This window comes from Diabrotica virgifera, chromosome 2 (genome assembly GCF_917563875.1).
Source record: "Diabrotica virgifera virgifera chromosome 2, PGI_DIABVI_V3a".
NCBI lineage: Eukaryota > Metazoa > Arthropoda > Insecta > Coleoptera > Chrysomelidae > Diabrotica > Diabrotica virgifera.
In genome coordinates, this window is record NC_065444.1 from 220,173,342 (window position 1) to 220,194,599 (window position 21,258).

General features: G+C 30.5%; 1 protein-coding gene across 2 annotated transcripts in view; it reads left to right on the forward strand.

Moving 5' to 3' along the window:
* The window catches only part of LOC114333923 (phospholipid-transporting ATPase ABCA3), a 249,446-nt gene that overhangs the window by 38,454 nt on the left and 189,734 nt on the right, over nucleotides 1-21,258 (forward strand). The gene's annotated exons all lie outside the window — the stretch shown is intronic.

Sequence of the window (21,258 nt, forward strand, 5' to 3'; positions counted from 1 at the left end):
ATTGGTAATCCTTTGAACCCACTGAATTTTCAACATTCTTCTGTAACACCACATTTCGAACGCTACTATTTTTCTTATATGTTGCCTTTTCAATGTCCAAGCTTCCATTCCGTATAGTAATATAGAAAATATGTAGCATCTTAGAGCCCTCAATCTGAGAGGCAACTGAAGGTCTTTGTTTGTAAGCAGTGTCTTCATTTTTATAAATGCTTGCCTTGCAGTTTCAATTCGGACTTTAATTTCTTTGCTTTGGTCATTTTTGTCATCAACCCAGGTTCCCAGATATTTGTATGTCTTTACTTTTTCTATTTGGGTTTGCTCTAGTATTAACCTTTCATTTCCATGTTGTGTTTTTGAGACAATCATAAATTTAGTTTTTTTCTTGTTTATTTTGAGTCCATATCGAATGCAATAATCGTTAATTCTATTTAACAATTCTTGTAGCGACTCAAGGGTGTCTGCCATTATAACGGTGTCATCAGCGAATCTTATGTTATTTACTGTTCTTCCGTTTATAGAGATTCCATCACTTAGTTCCGCTATCGCTTCCTGAAATATGGCTTCACTGTACACGTTAAACAGTAGCGGCGACAGTACACAACCCTGTCTTACCCCTCTCTTTATATCAATATTCTCGGACTCTTGTTCGTCTATCTTTATATTGGCCTTTTGATTCCAATACAGATTGATGATAATTCTTAAGTCTCGTCTGTCTATATCTCTGTTTTTCCATAAAATCCATGTTTAAATCCGACCATATGTTATCTATCCATCGCATTCGTGGACGTCCTAAGGGTCTTCTTCCTGTCAGGGCTTCCTCCCAGATTAGCTTGGCAAGGCGGGTATTAAGGAGTCTATGGACATGCCCTGCCCATCTTAGACGTTGGGATTTATATTCCAGAGTAATAAAGATTTTCTCGGGACACTCAAAGATCCAGGTAGCTGACTACTTTTTTAGTTATTGTAGGCCTATAGGAAGAAAACCTACCTGTTTCCTGCTTAGAGTTCGCGTCCGTTTTTTAACTAATAACAATTTAGTGCAAAAATCGCGATTTTTTCGATTTTTTGCACTCCATTCAAAAGCTAAATAGTTGACAAAAAATTACAAAATTCAGTTTTTTAGAACATTGAAAAACTGAAAAATAAGTGAAAATCGTTATTTGTTAATAACTTTTACTAAAACAACCTTAGAACTTTAGTGTTTCACCCAAAGTTGGGTATTGGCGTACTTAACAAACCTTCAAAATTTGAGACCGATCTATTAATTAGTTTAAGAGTTATTCTATTTGTTTATCCCAGAGATCTTTATTTTGCAATCAGATAAGATAGAAAATAATGAAGATAGGGCAATTCTGAGTATGCCAAATGAAAGTAGAAGAGTGATGGTATCAAAATGTATTAAAAAAGATAAAAAAATAATTAATGTAGTCAAAAATCCTAATGCCAAATTTTTGAAATTTTGTAGTTTATAAACATTTAGAAAAACTTTAAAAATGTCCGTAAAAACAATCTTTTTATATATTCGAAAAGATAGTATTTTAACACGAATTTTCAAATAAAAAAATTTAGCCTGGGTTCATTTGGGACAAAGTTAGCCATATGTTTTTTTTTAATTCACAGCTAATTTGTTTATAATAATTAAGGAATCTCATTAATGCCATTTTAAAGAATGGGATTTGTATTTTTTCTTAAAAAATTTGCACAAACATTGTACCTTCACAGCACTCTCTACGATTTTTCAAAAATGTAGTTCAAACGATTACTAGGGGGAACTTACAAATCCACCGAGTTAAAATACCGAAAAAGCAATTTGAAACGAATATAATTTTCTGTATCTTCGGATCAACTCAATGAATCTTTTTTTTTTAATTTGTATGTAATTTCTACGTACATTACAAATATGCAATTTGTTTATAAATTTATTAATTAGTAAACAGTCTAATTTGTTTAAACAATTCTTGAAAAAATATTTTTTTACAAAAATCTATTTTTTTAATCATAGTATCATTAATGATCATAGAAAAAGTACACTTTAATAAATAAATGATTTTTATTAGATAATTATTTATTGAACATAATTTATTTATTAAAGTATGCCTTAACTTTTTCTATGATTAATAACGATAGTATGATTAAAATCATTGATTTTTGGGAAAAAATTATTTTTTCAAAAATTGTTTAAACAAATTAGACTGTTTATTAATTAATAAATGTCTAGACAAGTTGCATATTTGAAATGTACAGAACAATTACATGCAAATTAAAAAAAGAAAGATCCAAAGTAGATCCCGAGATATAGAAAATGATAGTAGTTTTAAGTTGTCTTTTTTAGTTGTTGAACTCGTGCATTGGTCGGCTCCCAGCTCCCCCTTCAGTTACCACGACTAGTCACCAATTGAACTACGTTTTTAAAAATTCGTGCAATATACCAGCTTTTCTAATATGTAAAATAATTTTTTCTACGGACAATATTTTTAAAGTTATTCTAAATGTTTATAAACTACAAAATTTCACAAATTTGGCATTAGGATTTTTAAATTGGAAAAGACTGTAAGACTTGTACACACTTCTAATTAGGTCAAACTGACAAACGAGTGTATGTTCTCAAAAAAATTAATAGTGTGTAAAAAATGTTTTATTATCAGCTAAGTACTTTCAACACATAACGTGCCATCATCAGAGTTTCGTACTCTTATAAAACCTTCATAGAAGAGCAATTGCTAAACGACACAATAACAAACATAGATCCTGGACAAAAGCCACAGATATCGGGTATAACAACCCCTTAAATTGAATAAATTACATCTAATTTCATTTTTATTTTAAAAAGACAACATGGCGGAGTCAAACCATTTTGAGCCCACGTGAACAGCTTTTTAAAATAAAAAAGAAATTAGATGTAATTTATTCACTTAAGGGGTTGTTATACCCGATATCTGTGGCTTTTGCCCAGGATCTATGTTTATTATTGTGTCGTTTAGCAATTGCTCTTCTATGAAGGTTTTATAAGAGGACGAAGCTCTGATGATGGCACGTTATGTGTTGAAAGTACTTAGCTGATAATAAAACATTTTTACACACTATCAATTTTTTTGAGAACATACACTCGTTTGCCGGTTTGACCTATTAGAATTTTTGACTATATTAGATAATTTTTTTATCTTTTTTTAGTACATTTTGATATCATCAGTTTTCTACTTTCATTTGGCATACGCAGAATTGACCTATCCTGATTATTTTCTGTCTTATGTTATTGCCAAATGAAGGTCTCTGGGGTAAACAATTAGAATAACTCTTAAACTAATTAATGGATCGGTCTCAAATTTTTAAGGGGTTTGTTAAGTACCCCAATACCCAACTTTGGGTGAAACACTGAAGTTTTAAGGTAGTTTTAGTAAAAGTTATTAACAAATAACGATTTCCACTTATTTTGAAGTTTGCGTAGCAACAAATTAACTTTTTAACTTTCAAAAATCGGAATTTTGAAGGTTTTTTAATGTTCTAAAAAATTAAATTTTGTAATTTTCTGTCAACTATTTAGCTTTTGAATGGGGTGCAAAAAATCGAAAAAATCGCGATTTTTGCACTAAATTGTTAATAATTAAAAAACGGACTCGAACTCTAGGCAGGAAACAGGTAGGTTTTCTTCCTATAGGTCTTAGACCAGGGCGCATCTGTAAAAATATTAGTACATTTGGACGTTGAGAGGTGACTCAAATTTTTTTGCAGAAATTGCTTGAAAATAACTCAAATAATAATATTTGAGTTATCCTCCCTCTCAAAAAGATCCGGAACATTGTTTAAATAATCAAAATGTCAAAAAATGAAGGAAAAATTCGATTTTTTTCTTCGTTTTTTGATTATAATTTAAAGAGTATTCATTTCCGAGAAAAGTTGTATTGACATAAAAGTTGTGTAATTAAATTTCCTACAATATAGAGTTGGTTGAAAATTTAAAAAATAGTCACCGTTGTTGCAAAATAGCAATAATTGGGAAAAAACTATACAAAAACAAGTATTCGCATTTTACGTTTTTCAACCATTTATTCTAAACTTAGGACCTTCAAATTTCACCCAGAAAAACTATATGATACAGTTAAACAATACTGTAAATTTCATTAAGATCGGTTCAATAGATTTTGCAAAATAAATTTTGTAATCCAGCTTTCGCAAAAAAAATTCATTTTTTCAAACTGTTACAGGACTAAAAGTAAAGCAGATAGCAAGTTGAATTTTTTTTTTGCTTATAGAAGTGTACTGTACCTTTCATTTGAAATTTGCAAAACTAAAATCGATTAACCACCACGGCGTCAGGAATTTTTTTAAATAAACATTAATTATTGGTGTTGCGCGCAGGACACCGGATAGTTTGCTCTGATTGGGCATTCCAATGACCTTTGGTAATTATTGATACATTTTAATTTTTATTACATTTCGATATAAATAAATAAATTTGTTTATTGCAAAATAAAAACACATACTCTATCCTTTGAAATAAGACTTTTTTTAGCAAAAACTTTCTTTGTTCATATATTTTAACTTGAGAATAAAAGTTTATTATTTTTAAACATATACACTTGTTTAAACAATATTTCACAAACAATAATAAAATTAGTTTGATTTTTGTGGAATTAAAATATTAAAATACAACAAAATATAGAGTAAGAAAATAATATATTAGATGAAGATTGGAAAAAATTTTGGTGGAAATCAACTTCATGTGAATGGAACACCGGTGTCCTGCGCGTAGCACCAATTTTTATTTAAAAAAATTCCTGACGCCGTGGTAGTTAATCGATTTTAATTTTGCAAATTGCAAATGAAAGGTACAGTACACTTCTATACGTAAAAAAAATTTCAACTTGCTATCTGCTTTATTTTAAGTCCTGTAAAATTTTGAAAAAATGAATTGTTTTTGCGAAAGGTGGATTGAAAAATTTATTTTGCAAAACATATTAAACCGATCTTAATGAAATTTACAGTATTGTTTTACTGTATCATAAAGTTTTTCTGGGTGAAATATGAAGGTCATAAGTGTAGCATAAATGGTTGAAAAACGTAAAATGCAAATACTTGTTTTTGTAAGGTTTTTTTCGCAATTATTGGTATTTTGCAACAAGGGTGACTATTTTTTCCACTTTTAACTAATTCCATATTGTAGGAAATTTAATTATGCAACTTTTACGTCAGTACATATTTTCTGGAAAATGAATACTTTTAAAGTTATAATCAAAAAACGAAGAAAAAAATCGAATTTTTCCTTAATTTTTTGACATTTTAATTATTTAAACAATGTTCCGGACCTTTTTGAGAGGGAGGATAACTGAAATATTATTATTTGAGTTATTTTCAAGCAATTTCTGCAAAAAAATTTGAGTCACCTCTCAACGTCCATCTCAAAGCAGATAGGCCCTGGACTATCTACAATAACTAAAAAAGTAGTCAGCTACCTGGACCTTTGAGTGTCCCGAACATGGTCTATTTCTAGCTTATTACCCTGCTGGAGTATTAATCTCTTGGACTATGTCGCCCTATATCACATCTATTTGACCTCGTCATTTGTTCTCCTTCGGTATTGGTTAGTATTCGGGCGAATAATTTTGCGAATGAACAATATGTGTAGAGGGATGTATCATCATCCAGCCTCAAAAGCCCACTGCTGAACATAGGCCTCTTCCTCCTGTTTCCAACCCCGTCTACCTTGCGTCTATCCATTAAATAGATATGTCCTTAGGAGAGATCCCACTGTATTATAAATAAATATGACCATGACATTATCAATTTTGTTCATAATAAAAAAATTTTTATTTACAAATATGTAAATAATAAATACGTATCTTGAAACGAATGAATTTCCAGATTAATGGGCATTATTCATACAAACCATAAATTTATCGTCGATCAACCACACATATTGAACTGATTATATGGAAATATTTACTCATGGCTTGATATTTTTATATCTATGCACTTTGTATTTGTACTTTGGATGCGCTAATAAAAATACGGAAAATGTAAACTATTTTCCAAACGTTAAGATATAATTAGATGCAATAACAATATTATAGTAATATATTTATAATAATATAAACAGTTATATGAGCACTAACATTTTTTTCAAAGCATTCGGAGATAAATAGCTTCTAATGTACTATTAGACAAGGCGAAAACGGCGGGTTTGTTGGGAACAATATTCCCATGAGATTTTTTTGCATAATTACCTTTCGTCAGACATCCCAGAATAAGGTTCAAGAAGTCGCCCACGTGAAAAGTGGGCCAAATTTTTTTAGCAATTTTTTTAATCAAATTGCAAAAATCAATATTTTTGGCCCGGACAATTTTTTTGTAGGTTTTTTTAATAGTTTTTAAAATTGAAAAAACGAAAAATGCCGATTTTCAAGGCTTAATAACTCGGTTAAAAGTTATTATTATGAAAGTCAGAAAGTGACTAAATCAAAGTTTAATGCCTCCCCTACAAGATCCCGAAGAAATTTTTGTCATTATTTTATTACTAAGCTGTTATTTTTAAGTAATAATATTGAGCGCCATGCACGTGGTAGCCGGCCGTAAATGCTGAGTGCGAGAGAGATGCCACTCCGGCAGTTCAGTTGTGCATCTTACTGGCACTCACATTTACGGCCGCCTACCACGTGCATGGCGCTCAATATTATTACTTAAAAATAACAGCTTGGTAATAAAATAATGACAAAAATTTCTTTGGGATCTTGTAGGGGGGCATTAAACTTTGATTTAGTCACTTTCTGACTTTCATAATAATAACTTTTAACCGAGTTATTAAGCCTTAAAATCGCCATTTTTCGTTTTTTTCAATTTTAAATTGCTTATAACTCGAAAAAGATCAACTTTAGAGAAAAATTATAAGAGACCTTTTTTATCCAGAATGGTCCAAAAAACCTACAAAAAAATTGTCCGGGCCAAAAATACTGATTTTTGCAATTTGATTAAAAAAATTTGGCCCACTTTTCACGTGGGCGACTTCTTGAACCTTATTCTGGGATGTTTCACGAATGTAATTATGCAAAAAAATCTCATGGTAATATTTTTCCCAACGAACCCGCCGTTTTCGTCTTGTCTATATCTTACAACTAGACCTCAAGAGTTCATCTGACATTTGAATCGTATCAGTATTATTTAGCATTAATAACACTATATTACGAAACCGAAATAACTCTGAAGTGAAGTCATGAATTTATAAAGCCAATGTAAGATGATTATAAGTGCGTTCGCGGGTGCCTGTCGGCGACTAGTCGGCGACAAGCAGCAAAACGCATGCGCACTTTAAAATGATATAAATAATATCGTTAAGGTGATACAGTAGCGATCAACAGGTAGCCAAAACGCGTTCCAAGAATGCGGCTGTAATTTTGAATATTGTTTCGAGATATTTGGCACACGTATTCGTAATATAATAAAGAATGGCGGTACAGAGCCCAATTTGAAACAATATTAATATGTGGAAATTACTCTGTAATTAAATACAATATTAAAAAAACGAGCCTGTACCGCCATTAAGAAGAACAAAAAAATACACTTTCTTCAAATAAACTTTTTTATCCGATGCCTAGATTTTGTGTCATTTTGGAACTACTAATGAAATAAAAAATTTTAGTTGTTCCAAAATGACACAAAATCTAGGCATCGGATAAAAAAGTTTATTTGAAGAAAGTGTATTTTTTGTTCTTTTTAATGGTGGTACAGACTCATTTTTTTAATATTGTATTTAATTACAGAGTAATTTCCACATATTAATATATTTTTCAAATTGGGCTCTGTATCGCCATTTTTTATTATATTACGAATACGTGTGCCAAATATGTCGAAAAAATATTCAAAATTACAGCCGCAATCTTGGAACGCGTTTTCGCTACTTGTTGATCGCTACTGTTTCCTCTTAATAGATAAATATACAAGGTATATTTACCTAGTATAATTTAATAATTAGTTATTAATATTAACTAAAAGTAAATATACCTTGTATATTTATCTATTAACAGTATTAAGTATTTATATTAAGTGAGGTTAGAAATTGTCGGCGACAATTTGTCAACTGTACCCGCGAACGCACCTAATATATATGCATCAAAAACAAGAGCCGGCACAGCTACAACACAAAGACTACTGGAAACGGCAGAGATAAGAGTCATGGGCGCCCATACCCATGGGCAGGGAGGGCCGTGGCCCCCTTAAAGAGAAAAAAGAATAGAATGGGGAAGATCCGTGTGGTCAAAATAGCAAGAGATTAATCACCAATCGACAGAAAAAATATCGGACGATCGCGCAAAAGATGGTGTGACAACCATCGATTGATAATCTGCCAGAAGAAGAAGAGTTTTATTTTAAAATTTTATTAAGATTAATCACTTTTTTGAAATTATTACAAAACCAATTAGAAAAATTGCAAACTAGTAAGTTTATGCAATTTTTATGATTATTACAGTTTTAGGTACGAGTAATTTCTTCTTTTTTGGCTTCTGCTTCTCTCAATATTTACCTCTTATTATACGAATAGGAGGCTACGTTTCTCTCCTTGGCAAATGTGTTCTAGATAGCCCATTTCACGTTTTTTAATCATGCTTTGCTATCTTTATGTTTTCATAATTTGCAACACACTTTTCACTTTTACGTGATACTTATGTCTTTAGAATTTTTCTGTACGTTTATTCTGAAATTGTCCAGAATATATATCGATGTGTCCTCTATATTGTATGTTGATGCTTTTTGAAGCAACTATTGAAAACCAATAAATAGTATCTCTTGCATGGGAGGAAATGCTATAATTGGTAGGGATATCGAATTTCAGTGTAAATTCTGGTTGTATATTTTGTTACTTAGTAATTACAGTTTGAAGATGCTCCTCCTTAATTAGTTTTAGCATTTCTTCTTTAATGATCCTGCAGCTTTTCTGTTTTGGTATTATAGCTTATTTTTCCTGCAGTTTTTTTCTGCATTTTTTCGTGGATTGTTTGTCAAAAATACTTACAGTTTACTGGTAATATTGTCCCATAAATTTTCAAGGGTAGGTACTCCAGTTGTCGGACGCTCCAAAGTTGACGATTTCATGCATTTTCTCTCCGCCCCTTCATGTATTAGAAAAGTTCTCTTACTAGACATGAATAACTAAATAAACGAAGTCTCATGGGGGAGGTAATCATGATTTGTATGGGCCCAAGACCTATAATTCTTGAGTTTTTAACGATGAAGGTTCTAAATTCTAAATGCTTTTCCCAACTTTTATCTGAATAATATATTATGTACGTAATTTGTTTGTCTTTTTATATGTTTTTCCAATTATTGATGTTATATGTTATAACTAGGGTATAATCTCGTTTTGATGTTCTGATGAAAGAAATAAATTTTTCTAATGTGTAACAAACAAAAGAACACATTGTATGTACTATAAAGGCCCTCCGTAATTTTAATTCTATATTACTACTGTTTTTGTCAACTAGTCAGGACTATTTTTCCTGCCTTGCATTTTTGGTGTATAAACATCTATTATTTATATTGTCCTGGAGATATTTTCTTGTGGGATCTAATGCAATTTACTACTTTTATTGTGAATAAGCCACAATGTTACTGTAAAATAAGTTTATTTTAAGATTTCCATTTCCACTTCGGAGATCGCTCTCAGAATACCAAACATGAATAAATTTCTATGTATTAAAATCCTTTATAAAAGATATATAATAATTTTTTAATAAAAGTCCCTTAAGGGCTACAATGCAGAACGTTTTGTAAACGTTGTTAAAAATGTACTGTGGATTAATAAATTTGTTTATCGTTTCTTTTCTCTTTAGCCATTAGCTATTAGCTATTTAGCCATTTAAAGGAAAACTTTTAATTATTAATCAATCCAACAATGTGAATTATCTGTCCCCCCTCATGCCTCTTGCATACATCAACCAAATTTTATTTCGTATCACTTAGTCCTGTCGCCAGGGGGGGTACAACGGCCTTCTTAATTCAGATGGACTTACCCAAGTTTTTTTTATGTATTTTGACCCGTAGAACACGAATTTTTTGGGTAACAGTTGATCCGGATGTCGATAAGATTGTTATAAACAAAGAAGTTGAGGAATTACATAACAGCGATTTCTCGCAAAACAAAACATTTTTTTGTATTTTTTGGGTCATTCTAACCAAAAAATGTTCCTACAAGTTTTTTCGTCGAATGCATAGTTTTCGAGATAAACGCGGTTGAACTTTCAAAAAATGGAAAAATTGCAATTTTTGAACCCGAATAACGTTTGAATAAAAAATAAAATAGCAATTCTGCTTACCGCCTTTAAAAGTTTAAGTCAAATTATATCTGTTTTGAATATTTGTATTGCTACAAATTTATTTTTTGATTGTTAAAAAAAGCTATAAACACATACTGTTTCCCGTGCCTAATACATGCGTTTTATTGCATGCTACTTAGAAATAGCCCCGCTTGCACTTTTACCTCCTCTACGTACTCGTTCGATTTTAAATGAGAAATCATTGAAACATCACTCAAGCACTAGGTGTTTATAGCTTTGTTTTAACAATAAAATAATACATTTTTGGCAATACAAATAATTAAAACCGATATAATTTGACTTGAACTTTCAAATGCGGTAAGCAGAATTGCTATTTTATTTTTTAGTCAAAAGTTTTTCGGGTTCAAAAATTCCAATTTTTCGATTTTTTGAAAGTTCAACCTCGTTTATCACGAAAACTATGCATCCTACGAAAAAATTTGTAGGAACATTTTTTGGTTAAAATGGCCCAAAAAATACAAAAAAATGTTTTGTTTTGCGAGAAATCGCTGTTATGTGATTCCTCAACTTCTTGGTTTATAACAATCTTATCGACATCCGGATCAACTGTTACCCAAAAAATTCGTGTTCTACAGGTCAAAATACATAAAAAAAACTTGGGTAAGTCCATCTGAATACAGGAGGCCGTTGTACCCCCCCTGGCGACAGGACTAACTTGTTAGACATTATTAGGGATATATGTATACAAACTGAGACCCTCTCTTCTCCAAAATGTAGGAATGATTGAAATATGGAATATTTAATGTAGGTACCTAAAACAAGTGGCACCTTCTGGTAACAAAATAATGACTTGAAATATATCTACTTTTAGTAACATAGTTGAAATGGAAAATTTTCGTTCCTAACAATCCTTTGTCATTAAATTTAACCTTGTGTTTGCTAAATTAGCGGATATGAACAATTTAAGTACATACTTTTGATTTAGAGTATTACTCATTTTACAACAAAAAATGTAATGGAATGTAATAAATACCATTACTAATTTTTTTTTATTTGAAATTCACTGTCGAAGTGATGGCTCATGTTCCTGCAAGTTGCATACTATTAAATATTATTTTTCCGTCTAAAATTTTACAAAACATTGGTCCTGAAAATACAATACATATATGTGCATTTAAGCGTCTTGTGTCTTTTGTCACTTGTAGCAGTTTTGTAATTTGGATCCCTCAATGAGATTTTTCACCTTCCCCTGTTCCAATGTTCCCATACATCAAAGTTTGTCCGACTAGATACCGTTAAGCCAAGCTATTAACAAATTTTCAGCTTGCTATTAATCAACTTTTTTTTGGTACGCGGGATCCAGGGCTAAGTGTTTCTGACGCCTAAATGAGGACATGATGAGAGTTCTGTATATCAATATTTTTATTTCTTTTTGTGATTACATTTGATGCTAAATAGGGGAGTGCAATTAGAACGAAAACATGCTTTGTTTCGGAAAAATTCAAACAAGCTTATATTTTTCTAAAACTTTTTTTCTTAGTTTATATACATGTTAAAGTAAAAAGTTCTACTCGCAGATTTGGCCGCTAATTGTTTATTAATTGTTTAAACAATAACAATTGTTTTGTATAAATAATTTTAAAAATATCGTTAAATTCATCATTTTACTTTGATCAAATATGTTTCTATTTTGTTTTTGATTATGCTGAATCCGAATATGGCATTGCAATTTAAAAATTCTTATACAGAAGCTCTTATACAGTGTGTCTGCGTAGCTAGGAACCACATGGAAAACTTTTTTATTATCAATTTTACGAAAAAAAAGTTATTCTTAATGAAATGCTCTGAATAGTCAAAAATCTAAAACTCAACCATCAGATATCAAATTTTATCAATTTTATACGAGTTATGTCAAAAATATGAATTTCGTTAAAGAGTAAAATGCCTTTATATTCCAGCATATCAAAAAAAGCTATTATGAAAAGTTGTTTGAAATTAGAAACTATGTCTAAATATACAATTACATCATTCTAATCGAAAAAAAAATTTAAATATTTTCTCAAATTACAAATATCCATCATTTTATTACAATTATGATAACTATTTTATTACCACTTTTACGAAAAAAAGTTATTTTCCGCAAATCGCCAGGAAATTTTGACATTCCTGTCAAAATTTCTTGAAGAAAAAGTCAGGACTTCCTTACTGTAAGGAAATGTCATTTCCTTACTGTAAGGAAATGATATTTCCGTACAGTTGTTAGTGTTCTACATAAATGATAGAAAATTATTAATAATCCATAAAACGTCTGTATGCATTTTCGTACTTTTCTCTTGATTTCTTTGGCAATAATTCTAATGAAGCAGTATTCACTGCCTCAACCAGCTCTGGAGGAGTCCCAGGAATGGAAATTTCATCATCACTTATCATTTTACTTTCGAGAACACCAGCAATTAAATTTATAAGCGTCAAGTTTGACAATTCAACCTCAATACGTTTCCATAGTAACCCAAGTAATTTTATTAGGAATTTCAAAGCACCATTTATTTGGGAATAAAATTATCGCGTTTTTTTTAAATCAATCAATATCTGTCGAATTTTAAACGATTTGCGGAAAAATAGTATGTTTACCTCGTAGGAAAAGCCACATTCCTGGACTCTGTGTTGCTAAGTCTCGGCTTGCGCCTCGACTTAGCAATCTTCACAGTCGTCCAGGAATGTTAAGCTTTTCCTACCCGGTAAACAATGTACTATTTTCATAAAATGCTCTCCCTGGTCTAAAATCTAAGATACAAATACAACCATCAGACATCAAACTTTTTGAATTTTATACGAGGTATGTAAAAAATATGAATTTTTCTTAAGAGTTAAGTGCCTTTATTATTCACAATATTTTAATTAGAAGGATGTAATTGAAAACTAAAACAATTTTTTAATGCCAAACAACTTTTCTTAATAACAATTTTCGATATTGTGAAATGCAGAGGTACTTTACTCTTGAGTGAAATTCATATTTTTCGACATACCTCGTATAACATTAATTAAATTTTGCAATCATTTGATGATTGCACATTAGATTATATACGATGCAGAGTATTTTATAAAGAATAACTTTTTTTCGTAAAACTGATAATAAAAAAGTTATCAATAGGTTCCAAGTTACGCAGACATACTGTATAAAAGCTAAAAAAAATTTTTTTTGCTGAACATTTATTATTGTTGAAGCTTATTATTAAATTACTCTGGGCTAATTAGCAAAATTCATGGAAAAGTTATTTACCAGCAATTTTATAGCTGAAATCGAATTATAAGATTCTATATATTAATAATATAGGTATGCAAAGTCCGCAGATAGTGTGCTACTTTTTTTATAAACAAAATGGCGCCGACAAATCGTAGTTTTTTCAATTATTGCTCTATAACTCCGAAAGTTTTAACTTTACAAGAAAAACACCCAAATAAAAATTCACCCCAAATAAATTCTGCATAGAGATATGTTTTTCACGATTTGCTCCGATGAAAATTTTCCTCGGAAAATGCGGGTTTTCCTAACAAAAACTCTAATTTTCAAATAAAGTTTTAGGTAAGTAATTATTAATCAATAATTAAATAACTTAGTGACATCAAAGCTTTCTTGGTATAGATTATAATTCCAGAAGCCGGTGAACATTAAACGAATATTTTAGCAACAATTCAGTTGTTAATTAACAATTTACGATCGCAATAATAACTAAAATAATCATGATACATTGATCAAACTTATAAAGATTATAAAGATGAGATGCTTATTTAATATTTTATCGACAAAATAAAAATTTTTCTTTTTTTTGCATAATCTATAAATTTTGAAAAAAAAAATAGTTATAATACGCTGGTATAATTAGTAAAGTACAAAGAAAGGTTATTTACCAGCAATTTTATTGCTGGAATCGAATTATAAGATCCTATATATTATTAATATAGATATGCAAAGTCCGCAGATAGTGTGCTACTTTTTTTATAAACAAAATGGCGCCGACAAATCGTATTTTTTTCAATTATTGCTCTATAACTCCGAAGATTTTAAATTTACACCAAAAATACTCAAATAAAAATTCACCCCAATTTAATTCTACATAGACGCATGTTTTTTCCGATTTGCTCCGACGAAAATTTTCCTCGGAAAATGTGGGCTTTCCCAACAAAATCTCGAATTTTAAAATAAATTTTTTGGGCCAGTAATTATTTATTAATAATTATATAGCTTGATGAAATAAAAGCTTCCTTGGTATAGATTATAAATTCAGATGCCGGTGAAAATGAAACGAATATTCTAGCAACAATTCAATTGTTAATTAACAATTTACAGTCGCAATAACAACCAAAATAATCATGAGACATTGATCAAACTTAGAAAGATTGTTAAGGTGTGGTGCATATTTAATATTTTGTCGACAAAATATACATTTTTCATTTTTTTGCATAATCTTTAAATGTTTTAAAAAAATTGTTATAAACAAATTAACATTTCTCAGAAATTGTTTATTATATTCTAATTTTAAAAAATACTTAAAACTCTTATTTTATAGGTCTTGAAAATGAATGCTTTAAAAAAATTTTCCAACCATTTGCAAAAAAGTTATGAAACAGCAAAGTAAATATACGATTGCTTCGTTGTTTATAATTTGTTTTAATTGTTTCAAAGCTTAAAAGTGAGTCTATGGTACAATCTAATTGCTTACAAATAATGTCAAAAATTAGTGCAATGGTTATATTTTAATCAAAGATTAAAAATACTTTTTGTTGTAATTTTTAGCGCAAAAGTAGGCCTGATACAGAGTCGGAGCGACTGATGTTCACTCGAAGCGACTGACACGCAGCATGTATTATTTATAAAAGTGTACGTCTCGCGCGGCCGGTCGTCGCTCCGAGTGAAAATTTTTGGCTACAGTACTGTATGATTCTACTTTCGTGCGTGTAAATTACAAAAAAATATATTTATAATCTTTAATTAAAATATAACTATTAAACTGATAATCGATTTTTTTTGTAAATAATTAGCTTGTACTTTAAACTCACTTCTAAGCTTTGAAAGCATTAAAGAAAATTATAAACACCGTAGCAATCCTATGTTTACTTAGCTGTTTCATAACTTTTTTGCAAATGATTGCAAAAAAGTTTTAAAGCATTCATTTTCAAGATATTTGAAATGCGCATTTTAGCTATTTTTTAAAATTATAATATAATAAAAACTTTTTGAGAAACGTTAATTTGTTTATAACTATTTTTTTTTTAAACATTTAAAGATTATGCAAAAAAATAAAAAATTTATATTTTGTCGACAAAATATTAAATAGGCTTCTCATCTTTATAAGATTTCAAAATTTGATCAGTGTATCATAATTATTTTGGTTATTATTGCGACCGTAAATTATTAATTACCAATTGAATTGTTGCTAAAATATTCGTTTAATTTTCACCAGCTTTTGGAACTATAATCTAAACCAAGAAGGCTTTTAAGTCACCAAATTACTTAATTATTGGTAGATAATTACTTATCTAAAACTTTATTTGAAAATTAAAGGTTTTGTTGGGAAAATCTGCATTTTCCGACGAAAATTTTCGTCGGAGCAGATCCGAGAAAACACGTCTCTATGCAGAATTTAATCACGGTGAATTTTTATTCGAGTATTTTTGTTGTAAAGTTAAAATCTTCGGAGTTATAGGGCAATAATTGAAAAAAACACGATTTTCGGGCGCCATTTTGTTTATAAAAAAAGTAGCACACTATCTGCGGACTTTGCATACCTATACTATTAATATATATAATCATAAGCTTCGATTCCAGCAATAAAATTGCTGGTAAATAACTTTTCCCAAAAATGGCTTATTCTCCGATAATCAGCCCAGACTAAATGTATTTTAGGTAAGTTTTACAGAAAAAAGTTTTGATCACTTTGTACAAACATTTTTTTAGCTGGTAATTTTCGGTTTTTGTATTACATTTTTGTTATCTTTCTTAATTTTCTTAAAAAGAAATAGTTTATTTCATTTCTAAAGTAAAATAATTTAGTGCATTTTAGAGATTACATCCTAAGCTTTAAAAAAGCACTTATAAAAATGTTATAGATCTGTTCAAACTTGAGTAATACCGTCTTAAAGTGGTGGTAATTCTATAAAACTAGAAAGATTTCAAAAATTAAATTTTTTGAGACGTCATATTATTTGAATTAAATTTTTGACATTTTTTTTGAATGAAATATCATTTAGCAAGATGCTTGGAAGGTAAGTTGTGCAAGACTGAGAGTTTTATAAGAAAAACTTGTATTAGTTACACATTTTTAAATCATTTTTAAACAAAATTCATCTAAGGCTCATTTTCCGCTCACACCGTAGTTATGCCCATACATTTTATTTCTTTCTATTATAACCATAAGATAGCTTAATTATTCTTCTTTTGGGTTCAATTTGTAAAATTTCATTTGATCCATTAGTTAAAGAATTACATTAAAATAACTCAACCATGCACGTCGCCGTACGTTAGTTTACAGTGCGCCAATGTTTGTGAGAAGGGTGACTTTAGCGTTATAATGAAAAAATTATAGAAGATACAGATTTAATTTTAGAAAATTCTTTATATAAGATTTTTTTGTAAAATTTTCTGAATTTTTCAATGGTCAAGTCAGTTTTTTCTAAAATTTATATTTTCGGAGTTGTTTAAAAAACATCTAATTTCGTAGTTCATTTGTTTAATAAAAAATGAAGCACCCAATTCTCAAGAAGAACTTTTTGATATGTTGTTTATTAAAAATTTCTAAATGAAATTACAAAAAGTTCTATCTCGTTTGATTTTTTCCGAAGTGAAAATCTATATGCACTTCCCTAAAAAGTTTCTTTTATTCATAGTAACTCCATTTGCTAGATATACACGTCTGTTAATTTCTGCAATTCTGTATTTTGGGAATCAAGTTTCCCTTATTCTCATGAGACGATCTATAATTATTATTGTGATAACGTTGTTCCGCTTATACGCAATCTTCAGAATCTCATTAGTTATCTAACAGTAGGAAAGAAATTATTGTAACTTAAATACTTAACGTATTTAAGAAGGTCGGAGATAGATTCAGAGAAGTCAGATGGAGTAGTTAGGTACCCTCGCCAGGCATCAGTTGGTTTGTTTTCTTCGGATATTGTGAGTAATTTCTTATGAAAATCGTTTAAGGCCGATTTATCTCACGATGTGGGACGTATCAGTGCGTGTACGACACGAGCCGTGGAAGAATAGACAGCGCACGTCCCCGTTGTCGCTCCGTTCCTTTGTACTATAAACTAGCCAATATCTTTCATATCATACGATTATTCAACGTGCCCCTCAAGACAGCCGTGCCGTCCACGTCCCGTCCTAAGATAAGTCAGCCTTTAAAGCCGAATCGTTTTAAAACTTAACTTTCTTTCTAGGAAATAATTGAAATTTGTTTACTTTCCGATTAGTTATCTCATTACTACAAACAGATTAGGTTGTATATTTATGCAATTTGGCATAAGGTTGGGTAATTTATAAATAACTCGCAATTGCTGTATATTTCAAATTGTTGCAACTGATTCGTCATCAAATGTTCCTTAAATTACTGCAATTACATTTCACTGTAATTTAGTAGAATGAACAGTACGTGCATAATTATATACCCGAATTTTATCTACATTCGACTTATTGTTGTTGGATTAACCCACGAAATTTGTTTCTAGAAAAAGTTAATTAAAAATTTTAATTATAAAGTTAGTCAGGCTTTGGAAGATATTTTTAACAGATTAGAATGGGAAGAAAAAGGTATAAACAATTGTGGATAACGCTTGAACCACCTAAGATACGCTGATGACATCGTATTGATAACCGATAAAAAAGAAGAATTGTTGATGAAAGAACTGGACATAGAAGCCGGAAAGATAAGCCTTAATATGAATTACAGCAAGACCAAAATCATAACAACTACAGATGAGGACATCACAATGAGGATCGGACAAGATGAAATAGAACAAGTTCACGATTATACCTATATATCTGGGTCAAATTATAAAACTTAACAAGGAAAACCAAACAACAGAGATCAAAAGACGAGTTAGACTGGCATGGGCGGCATTTGGCAAACTAAGTTACATCCTTAAAAACAAAAGTACGTTTATTTAATACTAACACTATGATAAACGGTACTTCTCTTAAACAGTACGTCATATCAATCCATTTGAAATGATTTCTAGTTCAGATTGACGAGTTGGGTAATACTATTATTGCAGTGGCAGACAATGTGACCAAGGGGTACAATCACTAGTGAACACGCCAATTATTTTATAGAAACTAGCATAGGCGTAACCAGGGGGCTTTTGAAGTATTTAAATGTCTTTCAGTTTAATATATATATATATATATATATATATATATATATATATATATATATATATATATATACACAGTACGTAAATCGTTCAGCTGGACATAGGGAACATACATTGTACATATTTAGATACATAAATACATACATTTTATTATATTGAGACAAGTGTGGCAACTAAGCTCTCTCGATGACAATATATTTGTTAGCATTAAGCGGCATTAATCTCAAAATCGATAACTCTGACACAAATAAACGTCAAAATATGACAATGTAGTAGCTAAATATTTTTGGCCTAAGGTAATGGGAAAATTGTTTAGTTTTGAAATTAGTTTTTAAAAATAAATATTTTAAAAATTAAAGTAAAATTATTAACTCATTAATCATAAACTTTGTTTTCGATTTATTTATGGATAGCCTTGCTTCAAAATTCACTCATTCTATTCGTTCTAAGAGCTCTATTGCACCAAACACTCGTACTCGAACAGGAGCTTCAACTAACACAGGTTACCGCAGTTGCCACAATTCTCTCCATGTATAATCCCTATGTCCAGCCGAACGATTTACGTACTGTATATATATATATATATATATATATATATATATATATTTATTTTTAGCATCTCATGACGTCCCCCCATGTTAAACTGTAGTCTCTCGTGGCGTCCAGGTCTTCGTGGACTCCGATATACGGTTGCCACGAGGATTTTCTCTAAAATTTATCGCAGGTGAAAGGTACCACTTCCTACAATGCTTGAACAAAATATTGGCCGGATGTCCTCAGACACGTTATCTGTATAATAATATACACATTACTTGAGGCAGTTGCCGTCAGGCGCGCCACGTTCGCTTGCTGTATATCTAAAATCACTTTAACGGTTTTGATGACGTCCAAATATATATTTATTCATTTTAAGGTTGTCGCGGAATCCGTATATTTCAGTTAATGTCCTCATGGCTTCTACTACGCTGTTGCCACCTCAAATGTTGGTATTTAGACTTCGGATATTTTTATAAATGATTATTGTAGTATGTTAAAACAATTATTGTTGTGACAGATTAATGATATTCTCTTTGTATAATTAACAGTGTATTTTTTTACTGCAAGAATAAAAACAATTAAGAAGTATGTTCATTAAAATTGATGAATTTATCATAACCAGTTGCCGAAACTGGTAGTCTAACTGCTCAATTGTAACATATTATAGAAGTGTTAGAATTTAATTCTTAATTCTTTATTAGGAGATCCAGATTTAGAAATTAGAACAACAAATACATTTAAAGAATATAAATATCTCGAATCTATATTACCTAAAGAAGGCAAAAGAGACATCGAAAACAGAACACAGCAGAGCAAAATAGCGGTAAACATTCTAAGCTCTCTACTATGGTCTAAAGAGATAAGACAAAAAACGACAATCTATCGTACCTTGGTAGAGCCTATTATGACTTATGGAGCAAAAGTTTGGCAGATCACAAAAAAAGATAGAAAGAGAATAGAAGTAGGTAGTAGAAATAGATTATCTAAGGAGAGCGTGTGGTATATAAAATATCGCATCAGGAAGGAGGACAAAAACTGTATATTCCAGTGTAGATAGAATTGAAACGAGACAACTAGTGTGGTATGGTCACGTCAAACGAATGAATGAAGATAGATGGCCAAAGAAAGCTTTAAATTACATACCACAACAAAGAAGAAGGGGAAGGCCTTCAGTTACCTGGGAAGAAGATGTACAGTACATCATGAGAGATAAAGCCATCAAAGAAGACGAATGGATGGACAGAAAAAGATAGCGGTCGAAATGCGAGAAGTAGCAGAGGTTATAGGAACCTCGCTTATAGATGCATAGATATAATTATTTATTACAATATTTTTAATAATATAATTTTTCTATTCTCATACTATAATATATCAATTATAATGTCACCACCTGTATAATAGATATAATCAGATAGATCATTAGATAGAACTAAAAACGCAGGACGAACTTCTCCAAGAAGTAATTACATAAAATAATGCCCTCTATTCGTAACGGAACATCACAAGAAATATGGGAGACTTTTAAACATTGTGTAACAACACCTAATCCTGTGAAACGGAAACACTGGATAACAGATGGAACCTTTCAAATCATTGAGAATAGAAGAAATCTTTGTCAAAGTGGTATGCATAGTGAAAGGAAAAAAGCTAGTTTAACAAACCTCAATAAGAAAGTAAAGCGAAGATGCAAGGCAGATAAAAAACTGTACTATCAAAGTATATGCAAAGAAATTGAGAGACATGATCAGAATAATCAGCCGAGAGATCTATTTAGAAAAATACGCTACTTAACAAGATACTTCAAAGCCAGAACTTGGGCCATTGAAGACAACACTGGAACTCTGAGAACAATCAGAGAAGATATAGCAGAGACATCGAGATCGTATTGCAGGTACCTATATAAAGATGATTAACCCCAAGAACCTGTTAACCAAATCTTTGATGAAGTAGAAGGAGAACCTGATATACTTGAAAATAAAGTAAGACTAGTGATCATTAAGCTTGATAACAGCAGAAATACTCAAAGCCACAGAAGAAACTGGCGTAAAATTACTTCATCTACTCTGTAACCAAATATGGCATTCTAAAC